The sequence below is a fragment of the Pleurodeles waltl genome, chromosome 6 (assembly GCF_031143425.1).
Source record: "Pleurodeles waltl isolate 20211129_DDA chromosome 6, aPleWal1.hap1.20221129, whole genome shotgun sequence".
NCBI lineage: Eukaryota > Metazoa > Chordata > Amphibia > Caudata > Salamandridae > Pleurodeles > Pleurodeles waltl.
This window is the reverse complement of record NC_090445.1, coordinates 212,606,273-212,623,793: the sequence shown is the minus strand read 5'-3', so window position 1 is coordinate 212,623,793 and position 17,521 is coordinate 212,606,273. Positions and strand designations below refer to the sequence as shown.

The 17,521-nt window shown below is 48.2% G+C and overlaps 1 protein-coding gene across 4 annotated transcripts in view; it reads left to right on the top strand.

The window, feature by feature from the left end:
* ATXN7L3 (ataxin 7 like 3) overlaps positions 1-17,521 on the top strand; it is a 112,557-nt gene that overhangs the window by 24,124 nt on the left and 70,912 nt on the right. The gene's annotated exons all lie outside the window — the stretch shown is intronic.

Below are 17,521 nucleotides of genomic sequence, written 5' to 3'. Positions count from 1 at the left end.
GAAAACCCCTGCAGAGGAAGACCAGAAGACAACAACTGCCTTGGCTCCAGAAACTCACCGGCCTGTCTCCTGCCTTCCAAAGAACTCTGCTCCAGCGACGCCTTCCAAAGGGACCAGCGACCTCTGAATCCTCTGAGGACTGCCCTGCTTCGACGACAAGAAACTCCAGAGGACAGCGGACCTGCTCCAAAAAGACTGCAACTTTATCCAAAGGAGCAGCTTTAAAGAACCCTGCAATCTCCCCGCAAGAAGCGTGAGACTTGCAACACTGCACCCGGCGACCCCGACTCGGCTGGTGGAGAACCAACACCTCAGGGAGGACCCCCGGACTACTCTACGACTGTGAGTACCAAAACCTGTCCCCCCTGAGCCCCCACAGCGCCGCCTGCAGAGGGAATCCCGAGGCTTCCCCTGACCGCGACTCTCTGAAACCTAAGTCCCGACGCCTGGAAAAGACCCTGCACCCGCAGCCCCCAGGACCTGAAGGACCGGACTTTCACTGCAGAAGTGACCCCCAGGAGTCCCTCTCCCTTGCCCAAGTGGAGGTTTCCCCGAGGAAGCCCCCCCTTGCCTGCCTGCAGCGCTGAAGAGATCCCTTGATCTCTCATTGACTTCCATTGCGAACCCGACGCTTGTTCTAACACTGCACCCGGCCGCCCCCGCGCCGCTGAGAGTGAAATTTCTGTGTGGGCTTGTGTCCCCCCCGGTGCCCTACAAAACCCCCCTGGTCTGCCCTCCGAAGACGCGGGTACTTACCTGCTGGCAGACTGGAACCGGGGCACCCCCTTCTCTCCATTGAAGCCTATGCGTTTTGGGCACCACTTTGAACTCTGCACCTGACCGGCCCTGAGCTGCTGGTGTGGTAACTTTGGGGTTGCTCTGAACCCCCAACGGTGGGCTACCTTGGACCAAGAACTGAACCCTGTAAGTGTCGTACTTACCTGGTAAAACTAACAAAAACTTACCTCCCCCAGGAACTGTGAAAATTGCACTGTGTCCACTTTTAAAATAGCTATTTGTGAATAACTTGAAAAGTATACATGCAATTGAAATGATTCAAAGTTCCTAATGTACTTACCTGCAATACCTTTCAAACAAGATATTACATGTTAAATTTGAACCTGTGGTTCTTAAAATAAACTAAGAAAAGATATTTTTCTATAACAAAACCTATTGGCTGGATTTGTCTCTGAGTGTGTGTGTACCTCATTTATTGTCTATGTGTATGTACAACAAATGCTTAACACTACTCCTTGGATAAGCCTACTGCTCGACCACACCACCACAAAATAGAGCATTAGTATTATCTATTTTTACCACTATTTTACCTCTAAGGGGAACCTTTGGACTCTGTGCATGCTATTCCTTACTTTGAAATAGCACATACAGAGCCAACTTCCTACACCCACCCTTCTGGATCTGCTGTTATACATCTAAATGGCAACTGTCCTTTGAAAAAGCCTTGGACTTGTCCCCTCCACCAAAGCAGCGCAAACGAATGGACAATGCTACAAGTCCTTTGCATGTCACTATTCCTCTGCCCCCACCTGCTTTGCAACACTCACCTTCGCCTTCCACTTCTCCAGTGGACCCTACCATACATACCTCAAAGGTCATCTCATTAGATCTTGGGAGACAGCGCCAAAGGGATACCTTTGAGATCCAACTGCCAGATGATCCCTGGGATACTTATGATACTGACCCGCCAGTGTATGCAGATCCTGACCTTTACCCTGCAAAACCCTCCCCTACCGATGATACCATCTCCACAAAGTGGATCTACATACTGAGGAATTTGAGGAATATTTCAATTTTGAGACCCTTTCCTCCTCCCAACACACTGCTCAATACCTCCCCATGCTTAAAGGTACCCTCCACCACACCCCAGACATCTTCCATTGCCTAGTATGAGCCAGTCATTACACCAAGGGTGGATACAAATATAAGGCTTCCCTAACTGACCCTCTTTACATTGGGCCAGCTTCCACCTGACTCCCTAGTAGTAGCTACTGCTCGTAAAAGTGCCAATTCAGAGTACTGGTGATTCCCCTCCACCAGGTAAAGACTTAAAGAATAAATGCTGCAGGCAGGAGGGTAGCAGTAATTGGCTACTGGTTGGCAGATTGCCAATTCCATTGGCCTGCTGTCTCAATGGAACCATGCCCATTGGGACAAAATGGAGGAACTCCTCCAAAATCTCCCAGAGGAGCACAAGAAAAGAGGCTATGAGATCTTCTCTGACAAGAAGTAGATCTCAGACCCCACCATCTGCTGTGCCCTGGATGCTGCTGATACTGCTGCTAGGGGTGTTAACTCAAGTATCCGTCTACGTAGGCATGAATGGCTCTGTGTTTCAAACCGGAAGTCCGGCACAATTTACTTAACCTGCTTATCAATGGGGAACATGTATTTGGACAACAGGTTGATACTTTATTAGAGAATACTAAGAAGGTCACTGAAACAGCAAAAAGCAATGGGTGCCCTTCAAACCTTTGCCCATTGCGGCTCCTTTTGCCACTCATCCTACTGTGGAGGTTCCATAACCACCTCCCCTGAAACCTCCATCATACAAACAGCTGCAAGCCCAAAACAGCTGTCCCAGAGGCTGTTTTCAAAGGTTCCTACAGAGAGAACAACTGAAAAGGTAGAAGTAAAAGTGGCTTTCCTCAAAGGACCTATCACCACCAGTAAGCCCTTTCTTACCTCTTGGTCTCCCCGATCAAACAACCAGTCTGGTCGTCTCCAGGGGTTCTTTCTCACTTGGTGGAATGTCATCTCCGACCAGTGGGTATCGGATATCATCCAACATGGCTATTGTCTGGGGCTCACTTTCACACCTCCCAACGTTCCACCTTGCAAACACAAACTCTCCCCACAACACCAAAGGTTACTCGGAAGTACTTCTATAAAAAGGAGTCATAGAACACGTCCCTCACCATCAATAGGTTATAAGAGGTTACTTCCTCATCAACAGACAATAAGGGGTCCCTCAGACCAGTTCTGGATCTCAGGCCCCTAATCAAATACATTCTTTCAGAGCACTTTCACATGGTCACTCTTTAGGATGTCATCCCGCTACTGCAACAAGGTGACTTCATGGCAGCCCTTGACCTTAAGGTCATCTACTTCCACATTCCAATCCATCCGGCACATTGCAGGTACCTCAGATTTGTAGCAAGTGGACAGCCTTACCAGTTCAAAGTGCTCCCGTTCAGAGTCACAAATGCACCCATGGTCTTCAACAAGTGCCTCGCTTTGGTGGCCGCTTACCTTCGCAGACCGGGCATCCATGTCTTCTTATCTAGATGACTACCTTATCAAGAGTGCCACTCGCATAAAATGTCACAAATGCACTCGGGTCACCATCAACCTACTTCACGATCTAGGCTTTACCATCAACATTTCAAAATGTCACCTCTATCCCCTTCAGATCCAACCTTGCCACTGCAATTCTCTGTTCAGAGATGGGCATAGCCTACCCAAATGCTGCCAGGATGCATTCCTTTCAGGCACCCATTCCTAGATTTCAACCAGATCAACAAATTACAGTCTGGGCAGTTCTGTGCCTCCTTGCCAGTATGGCCTCTGTCATCGCTATAGTATTTCTTTCCTGGTTAACCATGCATCCATTACAGGAGTGCGGAGCACAGCAATGGTCTCAAGTGAAGGGTCAATGGGAAGATCTAGTGTTGGTTGGATGTCAGACTTGCCACTCTGCAGTGGTGAAACCACTTGTTAAAGGGACAGCCTTTCCTAGACCGAGTTCTGCAGAGGACCAAAACAGCGGAAGCCTCCCTTAGAGGATGGGGGACGCATTCACAGAATGTGACTGTCCATGGCCAGTGGAAACCCCGTCAAAGGGGTCTTTTAAATTACCTTGAGTTACTAGCTGTTCACCTTACATTGAAAGCTTTCCTTCCTCACCTAATTGCCAAGGTAGTCCCCATCAAAATGAACTACATCACAGCCATGTATTAGCTTCAGAAAGAAGGGGGGACCAGATCTCCTCAACTCTCTCACCTAGCCCAGAACTTCTAGCAGGATATTTGCAGGGAGTGGACAACAACTTCGCCAACGTTCTAAGCAGGATGCAGCAACAAGTCCATGCGTGAGAACGCTACCAGCACGTCTTCCGCCACTACTTCCAGCGTTTGGGACTACCAGAGATTGACCTCTTCCAGAGCAGGAAAAAACACATGCCCAAACTTCTCCTCTGGGTTTCCACAACCACAGTCCAGGAGCATTGTGCTATGGATGAGTTAGTCATGGATATTTGCTTACGTTTTTATTCCTCTCTCACTGTTTCCATTTGTGGTTTAGAAACTTCAACAGACATCCTGCACCCTCATCTTGGTGGCTCACACATGGGCACAATAACCATGGTTCATAACCCTATTGAACTCCGTGATTTCCCACAAGACACTACCCAACAGACTAGATCTTCTTATGCTAAGCCTTGGAGAAATCGGGCACCTGGATTCCAGATCTCTCGACCTTGTGATCTGGCTCCTTAAGTCCTAGAATTTGGATACCTTAATCTCCCACCAGAATGTATTGACAGTCTGAGAGGGCGCAGGCCTACTGCTCATGCCTGTTACGCTGATAAGTGGAAAAGATTTGTCCACTATTGCCGTTCAAAACAAATTGATCCCTAGGCAGCCAAGTAGAAGATAAAATCTGCTACCTGTTTCACAGACTTCTGGCGTAGCTTTCACATCAATGTTAAGAACAAGCAATACGTTTCCTTATTCAGAATTCCTGCCATTAAGGCCTTGACAGACTCTCTTAAGAGTCATTCCTTCTCGGGTCCCACCATCCCCGACCTGGAGTCTTAATATTGTATTGACAAGACTCCTGGGCTTTCCATTCGAACCCCTCCTCTCCTGCCCCCTCCATTTTCTATCCTGGCGCATAACTTTTCTGGTCGCCATCACTTCACTTCGATGGTCAGTCAGCTTCAAGCACTAACCGTGGAAGAACATTTCTTCCAGGTACACTCAGATAGGTTTGAACTCTGCTCTAACCCTTAGGTTTCTCCGTAAGGTGAGTTCATAGATACGTTCCACCTCAACCGAACTATTGAACTTCTTGTTTCCCTCAAACAGACTCGGTTGCAGAACAAGCCCTCCATAAACTAGATGTTAAGCGTGCCCTCATGTGTTATATTGACAGAACTAAATCTTGTCAGCAACAAAAAGCTGTTGTGTTTTTCTACTTCTACAGGGAAAGCCATTTCTAAATCGTGCATTGCTAGATGGATAATTAAATGCATCCAGACATGTTATGCTTAAACTATCTCTCCTAGAGCCCATTCCACTCGGAAAATAGAAGCATCAGTGGCCTTTCTTGGAATGGACTGGCTCGCCAAGCCAGTGTTGATCAGACAGTTAGAAATACACTTTTCACAACCACTGCAACTTCCACAGCCTAGGCACTGCTATTTTGGGAGGACCGCTTTGCAGTCTATGCACAGCATGTGTATTTACAGCCACACATGCCTCGAACAGAAAATTTTACTTACACAGCATCTGTTCATGACACATAGTGCTGAGGATTCTTATGTAACCACCCTCCTCCCCGGACGCCATTGTTAGTTGCAGTCACTTATATTTTTCAATTTCCTCTTTGCATGGACATCATTACATACAGTGCTTCATTTCACATTCCATCCTCACTGGCCATGCCGGAAAACAATCTAACTGTGGAGTCAATGACCATGCACATTACCAGCAAGAGCAGTAGTTGCATTATCTCATGACTCAGAGAAAGACTTTCTTTGAAGAAAAACAACTAGCTTATATCTGAGCCAAAGTCTAGACGGCAGAATTAAGCTCAGCATGTGAAGCTACAGCACTACATGCCACAAACAAATGCTTACTGTGTAAGTAATATTTTACTACTTCAACCTGTTGGTACCCAAAATTACTAGAAGGAGCAAAAAAGGTACCTCTTCCAAGGTCAGCACCCATACTACCGTGGAGCCAAAACAGTGCTAACAGACTTGCGGAAATCTCATTTTAGGTGTCTGCATAAGGCAGGTCTTAAGGGCCATGCCGCTTTGAAGTTTCATAGAGCGCAAACTTGTTTTGTTCCTGCACCGCATTCCACTTCGTGGCTTGCCCGTCACTCCCACCTCCTAACTCCCCCCCCCCCCCCCCCCCCCCCACACACACACACACACACACACACACACCCTACCTTGCTTGTTATGCAGCTGAATAGGTTTTGAAGATCTTTGATCTGCATGATGTGGTTATGTATTTCAACTAGTTGCTAAATTGTTTTCTGCAGTCTTCTGGCATGATTTTTTTATTTTTGCAGACAATAACCCTATTCTATTTTATGTTTTGCCGAACTACAGTAGCCATGCCCTTAAGCATACTATTCATGTAAGTGTGACTCGACTGCTTTTCCATCTAATGTTCAACCCCCACCCTTTTGTCACATGTTGGGTTAGAATAATGTGGTTTCCAGCATGGCCTTTCACTGTCTTGGGCACAGTTGAAACATTTCAGTCAGTGAAGAGCGGGGCATGTTAAGTGAGGACTGCAGGAGGTCACGTGTTTTCCTTTACGATGACTGCATTAAAGTGCACATATGAACTTAAGCACTACTTTGCCATTTTGGTTTATTTTTTAATCAACGGAGAAGGGGAGGAAAAGGGTGCTTTGAAATACTGTCATCTACTGGAATCTGAAAAAAACATACTGCTGTCTGCATTGTATAAAAGATGTGAAAAGGTGCACTAACTTGCACAAAAAACACCACTTATGCCAACTGAGAAGCTGCTAAGGAAGGGAAAAGTCTTATACTTTTCAACAGCCATTTTGTTATTTCGAAAATATCAAACACTTTAGTGCTACTCAGTGGACTAATTCAATTCCGAATATTTGTCTTATAATCTACCTCTTGGTTGTGTCGAATACTGGCAGAATAAACTACATGGGAGGGGAATCTTGCGCCTCGTGGGAACATAGCCACTAGATGTGTGGAAGAAAGGCTGATTTTATGGGCTAATAGCAACACAACCGAGATTTGAATTAATGACAAGGAAGTCCTCAGATGTGCATTCTTAATCTAAATGGTATTTAAATCTTAAGGCCTTTTCCCGCCAAACTCTTACTGCTGGCACCCTTTTGGCCCTGTACACTACCTTAATGTAGTCGTCGCTGCTGGCGTTTATATCTAGAGACCACGCCAATGTCTCATGGCTGACTCTTTCCAGTAAACTCCCTTCTCCAACCCCCAACTACTTTTCTACACTTTTCCTACCTGTGCCACTACTCTTTCAAACTCCTGGCAACAGTTACCAGCACATTGTTAACAGACAGTATAAACCTAAAGACAAAAGAAAAAAAAATCATGAGATTCCACATCACAAAACACCATTAACCAGTTGTATTTTTCTGCTTATGCTACCTAGCCATAAGGTACCCATATGGAGATGGAGGGACTTTGTTTACCCATTTGTCCCAGAAAACCAGTTTTTATGCGTTGGAGTTGAACTTTCATCAGAACTTTCCACAGTCGAGCCACGTGAATAGCAGCAGGACTCTTTCAGGTAGCATGGCAGTCGGTGGTTGCCACTTTCATAGTAAGGCCACCCACACGTGAAGAAATACAGCACTAGCCACGGCACCACATGTACATAGACGGAAGATTTTATGTTATGGATGTTGAATGTCTGTATTTTATTCCTTGCTACAGCCTACACTTGCATGTAAATGCTGTTCCAAGCCATTTCACCAAGCACTTTACCCACAAAGGATGTTCTATTTGCTTTGTATGGAATCACACTGGCACCATCTGTAGAGTGCCTGAGGTTACCATTAGAAGCCGCAATATTTTCCCCCTACATGGGAGGTTGGGGGGTGGGGTGCAGTGATTTAGGCATCAAAATGTTAGTTTAAGTACAGCTTCAATCAAAAACAATTCGGACCAACCCTGAGCACCATCTGTAAAAGAGAGAGAAGACATGGAAAAGCAGTCATCAGAAAAAACAGGTCCAGGTATCCCCTTTTAGTGAAGTGTAGGTAGTGTCTAGAAGCCAGGCTCTCTAGAGGTAGCTGTAAATGAGCAGCCAAGGCTCATCTTGGAGATATGCAAAGCTCATGCAATACCACTGTAGTCACACAGCACTTACTCACATGAAAGAAATCACTCTGTTGTACAAAAATAAAGGTACTTTATTTTTGGCATAAATCACCACAAAATACTAGACATGGTATTCCTCCCCACGCCTCTACCCCCTGTTTAGGAGGTAAGTAATACACTAACTATGCTCACTAGAAATCAGAAATAGGCATGGAAAAGGTTAGAAAACAGTAATAACCAATAGTGAACCTAGGCTCTCTGGTAATCCTAGACTTGGTAGAAATGCACAATGTGGATGTGGCATGTCCTGTCTTCCAAGATCACAATTATCATCCAAACAAGATTATCAAATAGACTGAATAATGGAAGTAGAGCTGACTTGCTCAAGATTACGTAATTTGGTAGTTGGGAAGCTGGGACTAGAACTTGTGTTTATTGGTTCCACCAAAGTCATTCATTTGAGACTGTCTGCAGAGGCTGGCTGGTGTGCCGCTCCAAAATAGCATATATTTTTATAACTGAAGCCGGGGGACATCGTCTGGAATGATAGCAGACCTAAATTCTCTGGACCCTTATATCGAGGTGAGTGATAAAAGAGACTCTGGAATACCGGCCTCGTACCTGCTTGCCTCCTTTCCCTGAAGGCACAAGTGCTGAACGTCGATCATTGCTGTTCTTCCTGTGCCAGTCCCATTAAAGGAGGAGAGATATACTTGTTTCGAAAGCTTTTTTTCCCCCATCTTTTTACATAAAAACATAAGTTCGATGGCATCTGTCGCTGTAGATACGCATGTTCTGCAATAGCTCGCCATCTGGTGTTGGGCCGGAGTGTTACTGCTATTTAAAATTTCCAGGTCCCAGAACTGCAGTTAAGGTGACTGCAGACACATTCATTCTATGCCTGAGGTTTTTTTTCATTCCTCGGACTGAAACTTCTGGAAAACCCATCTGCCCTTGTGCCTTGTTTCAGTTGGGTTGAGTTCTTTTTAGGTCGAGAGCAAGTGCTTTCAGGCCTGTTATCTATTTGTGGGCTTTTAACCATGCCCATCTCACACCTATCCCTTGATGTCATCGGTGAATGCTTTATGTTTGCCCCGCCTCAGGGTGGGTTTGTTACCGCCTTGCAGACTGACCCTGTTACATGGATGATTGCACAATTGTTGATTTACTTAAGCCTGGGTGTAAGGAAATGCCTCCTTGGCATGGTTACCCCCTGACTTTTTGCCTTTGCTGATGCTATGTTTTGAATTGAAAGTGTGCTGAGGCCTGCTAACCAGGCCCCAGCACCAGTGTTCTTTCCCTAACCTGTACTTTTGATTCCACAATTGGCACACCATGGCATCCAGGTAAGTCCCTTGTAACTGGTACCCCTGGTACCAAGGGCCCTGATGCCAGGGAAGGTCTCTAAGGGCTGCAGCATATCTTATGCCACCCTGGGGACCCCTCACTCAGCACAGACACACTGCTTGCCAGCTTGTGTGTGCTGGTGAGAACAAAACGAGTAAAACGACATGGCACTCCCCTCAGGGTGCCATGCCAACCTCACACTGCCTATGCAGTATAGGTAAGTCACCCCTCTAGTAGGCCTTACAGCCCTAAGGCAGGGTGCACTATACCATAGGTGAGGGCACCAGTGCATGAGCACTGTGCCCCTACAGTGTCTAAACCAAACCTTAGACATTGTAAGTGCAGGGTAGCCATAAGAGTATATGGTCTGGGAGTCTGTCAAACACGGACTCCACAGCACCATAATGGCTACACTGAAAACTGGGAAGTTTGGTATCAAACTTCTCAGCACAATAAATGCACACTGATGCCAGTGTACATTTTATTGTAAAATACACCCCAGAGGGCACCTTAGAGGTGCCCCCTGAAACCTAATCCAACTACCCGTGTAGGCTGGCTGGTTCTAGCAGCCTGCCACACTCGAGACATGTTGCTGGCCACATGGGGAGAGTGCCTTTGTCACTCTGTGGCCTGTAACAAAGCCTGCACTGGGTGGAGATGCTATCACCTCCCCCAGGCAGGAGCTGTAACACCTGGCGGTGAGCCTCAAAGGCTTTCCCCCTTTGTTCCAGCACCGCAGGGCACTCCAGCTAGCGGAGTTGCCAGCCCCCTCCGGCCACTTCCCCACTTTTGGCGGCAAGGCCGGGGGAGATAATGAGAATAACAAGGAGGAGTCACTGGCCAGTCAGGACAGCCCCTAAGGTGTCCTGAGCTGAGGTGACTCTAACTTTTAGAAATCCTCCATCTTGCAGATGGGATTCCCCCAATAGGGATAGGAATGTGACCCCCTCCCCTTGGGAGGAGGCACAAAGAGGGTGTACCCACCCTCAGGGCTGGTAGCCATTGGCTACTAACCCCCCAGACCTAAACACACCCTTAAATTTAGTATTTAAGGGCTTCCCTGAACCTAAGAATTTAGATTCCTGCAACTTACCGAAGAAGAAGACTGCTGAGCTGAAAACCCCTGCAGAAGAAGAAAGAAGACACCAACTGCTTTGGCCCCAGTCCTACCGGCCTGTCTCCTGCCTTCTAAAGAAACCTGCTCCAGCGACGCTTTCTCAAGGACCAGCGAACTCTGAATCCTCAGAAGACTGCCCTGCTTCAAGAGTAACAAGAAACTCCCGAGGACAGCGGACCTGCTCCAAAAAGACTGCAACTTTGTTACAGAGGAGCAGATTTAAAGACCCCTGCAATCCCCGCAAGAAGCGTGAGACTTACAACACTGCACCTGGCGACCCCGACTCGACTGGTGGAGAAACAACACCTCAGGGAGGACCCTCCGGCGACTCCGAGACTGTGAGTAACCAAAGTTGTCCCCCCTGAGCCCCCACAGCGACGCCTGCAGAGGGAATCCCCAAGGTCCCCCTGACCGTGACTGCCTGACTCTAAAATCCCGACGGCTGGAAAAGACCCTGCACCCGCAGTCCCCAGCACCTGAAGGATCGGAACTTCAGTGCAGGAGTGACCCCCAGGAGGCCCTCTCCCTTGCCCAGGTGGTGGCTACCCCGAGGAGCACCCCCCCCCCCCCTTGCCTGCCTGCACCGCTGAAGAGACCCCTTGGTCTCCCATTGATTTACATTGGAAACCTGACGCTTGTTTCTACACTGCACCCGGCCGCCCCAGTGCCGCTGAGGGTGTACTTTTTGTGTGAGCTTGTGTCCCCCCCCCGGTGTCCTACAAAACCCCCCTGGTCTGCCCTCCGAAGACGCGGGTACTTACCTGCTGGCAGACTGGAACCGGGGCACCCCCTTCTCTCCATTGAAACCTATGCGTTTTGGGCACCACTTTGAACTCTGCACCTGACCGGCCCTGAGCTGCTGGTGTGGTGACTTTAGGGTTGCTCTGAACCCCCAACAATACTTTACCTCCCCCAGGAACTGGGAAAATTGCACTGTGTCCACTTTTAAAACGGCTATTTGTGTTTTATGTGAAAAGTATATATGCTACTGTAATTATTCAAAGTTCCTAAAGTACTTACCTGCAATACCTTTCAAATGAGATATTACTTGTAGAATTTGAACCTGTGGTTCTTAAAATAAACTAAGAAAAGATATTTTTCTATAACAAAACCTATTGGCCTGGATTTGTCTCTGAGTGTGTGTTCCTCATTTATTGCCTATGTGTATGTACAACAAATGCTTAACACTACTCCTTTGATAAGCCTACTGCTCGACCACACTACCACAAAATAGAGCATTAGTATTATCTCTTTTTGCCACTATCTTACCTCTAAGGGGAACCCTTGGACTCTGTGCATACTATTCCTTACTTTGAAATAGTGCATACAGAGCCAACTTTCTACACTGGGCGAACAATTTTTTTTTTGTCTCTTCCCTTCGTGCTCCATTGCACTCACTTTACCAACAGCACAAACTCCATAGGCAGTAATGGCGCGCTGGTCACATTGTTCACACTGTTACCTAATTGGAGTCATTTCTTTCGACTCTCCTCTTCGAACTCCATAGAATACCCAAAAGAGCTTGTAATAGATAAATTCATTTTTTTGTAAACATATTTTTATTGCAGTTTCAATTATCCTCTAAACATGCAGTCATGGTACAATACAACATATAGCAGCCATTTTAGTTTCACTACAGTCGTTCAACTCAATCCATACATTTCTGATCCCCTACAAAACTTAGACCCTAAGATCTCACCCATCTTCCCTCCCCTTATCCACCCTAACTTCCCCCCCTCCCACCCTTAGTGAGTCCATTGGTGAATTGCAGGAGGAGCATTGTGCGTTGGGGTTAGATACGTATTTCCGCTCCTTATGTGTGGCAGCGTCCGGTTCCCTATCAGTAAAAAGGGTCAGTCAACAGGTGGTGCACGATTGGGCCCCTATAGTCTGTTATTAAGTCATTCAGCAAAGGGACCAGATCAGTCTGGATCTCCTCCTCCAACGCATCCATTACTACCGCCCATCCTTGCCCTATTTCTGGTGGTCTCATACCTCTCTTGACCTCTATGTGAAGAACATCTTCCTCGCATCTAGCCCATTTTTTCAATTCCCATTTCCACTGGGATATCCCTGGTCCTGTCGGATTTTTCCAGGTCATTGCAATTTCTCTCTTAGCCAACACGTATGCCAGGTCCTGAAATCTGCCAGTAACTTTCGTCTTGGACGAATGTGGAAACCACCTAAGCAAGCAATGGCCTATTGTACAGGGAATCTCCTTGCCTATCACTCTTGCCACTGACTGATTCACCGCCTCCCAGAACGCCTCTAGCATTGGGCAGTCACAAAACATGTGCCTGAATTCTGCTCCCAGCAACCCGCACCCAGGGCATTTCGCTCCCTCCGTTCCAAAGTGCTTGTTGATCTGACCAGAAGTTAAATAAGCCTGATGCAGCACATAAGTTAATGAGCTTAAATCTAGCGTTTCTAGTCATTTTGGGGACCCCCTCCAGTATGTGCTCCCAGTCTGTCAGAAATATCGGTGCCCAGATCTCTCTCCCAAGTTAGTCTAAGTTGGGTCAATGGAAGGGTCTTATCTGCCCGTATCCTGTCATAAATTTGTCACCGCTTTAAACTTACCGGCGGAGGTCGCTAGGTAGGTGCAAGTTGTCTGCGTTGGGGGCTCTCTCAATCCCTCCTGCCAGTGCTGCCGTATACTAGCTGTGAGTGAGCTGTAGAGTAGGAAATGACCCCTCTGCAAATCAAACTCCACCCTAAGGTCCTCAGTTGGTATCATCGTCCTCTCCGTAAACAGTGTTTCTACCGTCTGAATCCCGGCCTCAACCCAGGTTTGGAGCCTGTTCCAGCCACTCCGATGTGGCAAAGCCAGCAAGGACAACAGAGGCAGCTCTGGGGAGTGGGTTGGGGGGGGTGGAGGTGGGTGGGGGGGTATTTATCTTAATTTTACGTAAATAGCTTTTACAGCATTGAATCAAAATTTTAAACTCTTGGGAGTCCCCCGTTTTGCTGCCCTGGCTCAACAAAACAGCACCTCCATTAACCTTGTCTGCGGCGGGGTGAATGGTTTCACTATTGCCTCGGGGTCCGTTCTGCTTGCTATCTATTGTGTAAGCCATTGGAGCTGTGCTGCCAAGTAATAGGCTTCAAAATTGGTGACTGCCAACCCCCCATCGGTAGACTGCCTCTGGAGTTTGGTCAATGCCACTCTCCTCCGTCCGCTACCCCACAGGAATGCTATGACCATTGTCTCCAGTTCCCTAAAGGTTGCCCTGGGTATCCACACCGGTAAGACTGTAAAGTGATGTAATAGCCTAGGCAGGACTATCATTTTGAGAATCGCTACTCTACCTGCTGCAGACAATGGCAATGTTTGCCAAAAAGCCATACTGGACCTGACGGACTGTAGTGTTCCTCCTACGTTACCCTTGAGGATGTCCTGCTGGTTGTGGTACACCTTAGCTCCCAAATAAGAAAGGCATTGCGGCTCCCATTTAATCATACCCAGTCCCAGTGTGGGCACTACTGTGGATCTTAGTGGGAACAACCTGGTTTCATCCCAGTTTACTCCCAGTCCTGAATGTCTCCCGAACTGAGAAAGCATCAGCAGTGCCCAAGGCAGGTCTTTATGCATATCCCCCCAATAAATCAGCAGATCGTTGGCATATAAGGCAATTTGGTGTCTTCCCACCCCCTCCCCCCCCCCCTGCCCCCACTCCCTGACCTCCCGCCCCCACTGCACGCCGCAGCTGCCAGCGGCTCCATTGCCAACGCAAAGAGCAGCTGAGACTGGGCAGCCCTGTCTAGTGCCTTGTTCCACCGCATAGCTTTTTGATACTGACCGTCCGGTGCGTACTCTGGCTGTAGGCTTGGTATACAGTAACCTCACCCATGCAATATATTCAGGACCCAGTCCCAGCCTGGCCATTACTGCATAAAGGAACCCCCACTCTAGACTGTCAAAAGCCTTCTGTATATCTACAGCCAACACCCCAGGTGTCATACCATCAAGATTGTGGTCCCTCATGACTGCTAACAACCGGTGTATATTATCCGCTGTGTTTCAAGCCGGGACAAACCCTGCCTGATCTGGGTGTATTAGTTTTGTCCTGTGTGGGAGGAGCCTTGTAGCCAAGATCTTACTGAGTATCTTGTAGTCCAAATTCAACATGGATAAAGGTCTGTATGCGCCACACTCCGTAGGATTTTTACCAGGTTTTAGCAGTGGTATGCCACATTGCCTATCCCCACCCCCGGACTACTAAGCTTGCGGGTGTTTGTGGGCCCAGTGCCCCTCTTACAGATTCAGCCCTCTCCAGCCATGTTGTTCACCGCTGCAGGGGAGTGGGTCATTGCTGTACTATTCTTGGTAGCCATTCCATGCCTATGACGGATCTTCCATATTAGTCCAGAGTTGTGTGGATCAGATGATGCAGTCCGATGTCCCTGAAGTCACCTCTGGACACGACCCGTCTGATGCGTGCGACGCTTCTGAGTCCTGATCTGATCCTGATTGTTCCAGCTCCTCATCTGCCCTTAAGTGAGAGCTGTTGTCTGATCCGCTTAGTGATGCCACTGCTTCCATTGCTTTCTGACATTCTTTTTCCATCTCTTTATTAGAGGGACTCCCCAATTTGCGATTCCTGTTATGCCTGTTTTCCCTTTGACATCGAGTTTGCCTGTGAATCAATCCACTGCCACACTTCGTCAGCTGTGGTAAAGAACTGTGTGCCCTCTTTAGCCACCACTCTTAAGTTTTGCAGGGAACAGCATCCCATATTGAAATCCCAATTGGTGTAGTTTCTGTTTAGCGTCTCAAAGTGGCCCTCTGTTTCTGTACTTGCCGGGAGAAGTCGGGAAATATACAGATCGTATGATTGTCTATCGTATGGTCTCCATTTTTTCTGCTTTGGTTCAGCAAATAATCCCTGTCCCTGTAATGCAGCAACTGAGCTACAATCGGCCTTGGGGATCCCCCGGCGGTGGAGGGTGTGCTGGGACCCTATGTGCCCTCTCAATCGCAAAAAAGGGAGAGAGTCCATCCTCTGCCACTTCCTCTTTAAGCCAGCGCTCGAAACTCCACCAAATTATTCTTTTCGCCGAGATCTATTTTCCTCGTCTTCTGCCTGCAGTTCCAGGTCGCGGATTCGCTTCTCCATCTGCTGCGTGATCTTAGTTGTGTCCCTAACCTCTGGCAGGAGTTCTTTGACTTGTTTTTCTGTGGTGGATACCTTTTCGGCCAGGCAGCGGTTGTCGTCTTTGAGTATTGTTAAATCTGTAGCCAGGGCATCAGTTTTCCCCTCCAAGGCTTCACGAGATGCTGTTATGGCTTGTAGTGCGTCCTGAAGAGTGGGGTCTCCTGTCTTCTCCGCAAGATGGTTATTCTTGGTTCCCTGCGGACCTGCCATTGCGTCCGCAGCAATACAGTCTTTCTGTTCTGTATCCTTCCTACGACCAACCTTTCCCATCTTTGGAACTCTGCTGCTATTTCTCCACGATATTTGATGATGGATGCAACAGTCCCCCCTCTTCTTTATTGTCACTCCTGGACTCTCCTGTTCGCAGAGGATATCTGGTTATTTCGCCTTTTATCGTATGCTCTGTAGATTCGATCTCATGGATGAATTGGGGGGCTTTTTTGGCCCCTCACCCGTCGCGGCCTTCCCAATTCTGCACTACTACAAGCCTGTGTCACCACTGGGGGTTCCTTTCGCTTGGGGTTTGAATATGTGACCTGTTTTTGGAATCTTCCCCCATTATGGGGGTGTCTCCTCTGCTGCCTTCTCTTTTCTACGAAGCAGCCCCTTGTTCTGCTATAGCAGAGGAATGCAGGATATCTCCTCCCTCCGTGCAAGTCTCCGTTTCCTGGGTCTTATCAGGGCAGAACCCCAGTAGTTCACTCACCAGGGCTCTGGCCACCGTCCTGGGTCCTCCGCAGCACTCCGTTCTGGGCCGGCTGGGTAGGTCTCCTATTGCCCCTGCATAACTGCTGCACTTCTGCTGTCCGTTCGCTAGTGCTCCCAGGGCGGTCCCGCTCCGCCGTGCCCTGATCCGGGGCCAGGGATATCCTCTCTTTTTTCAGCTGCCTCTGGAGCCCTTTGCTAAGCCGGGGCCTCCCGTCCCCAGAGGGCTGATCGTTGCCTGGGGCTGCTAGCTCCATCTCTCCAGTCGTGGCTGCCATCTTGTGCTCCTCGCGGCTCCCGGCAGTCCAGCCCTGATCCCAGGGCGCTGCATGCTCCGCAACCGGCACGGGGCCCCCCTGCACCTCCAGCTATGTGCCAGTGGGGGCTGGAAATCCTCTGGTAATCAGGATGACAGCGAGGAGATTATTGGGAAAGATGGCTTCAGGCATTCCCTGATCCCAAATGTGAGGCTTCATCTAAGGCCAATCCAGAAGTAGCTCCAAAATCAATGGTCACAAACAATGGGGAGTTGGGAAGATCTAGTGGTTGTCGCACAAAAGGTTCAGGAAGAGGTAGCATGGTTGTAAGGAAATGCCTCCTTGGCATGGTTGCCCCCTGACTTTTTGCCTTTGCTGATGCTATGTTTACAATTGAAAGTGTGCTGAGGCCTGCTAACCAGGCCCCAGCACCAGTGTTCTTTCCCTAACCTGTACTTTTGTATCCACAATTGGCAGACCCTGGCATCCAGATAAGTCCCTTGTAACTGGTACTTCTAGTACCAAGGGCCCTGATGCCAAGGAAGGTCTCTAAGGGCTGCAGCATGTCTTATGCCACCCTGGAGACCTCTCACTCAGCACAGACACACTGCTTGCCAGCTTGTGTGTGCTAGTGAGAACAAAACGAGTAAGTCGACATGGCACTCCCCTCAGGGTGCCATGCCAGCCTCTCACTGCCTATGCAAGTATAGGTAAGTCACCCCTCTAGCAGGCCTTACAGCCCTAAGGCAGGGTGCACTATACCATAGGTGAGGGTACCAGTGCATGAGCATGGTACCCCTACGGTGTCTAAACAAAACCTTAGACATTGTAAGTGCAGGGTAGCC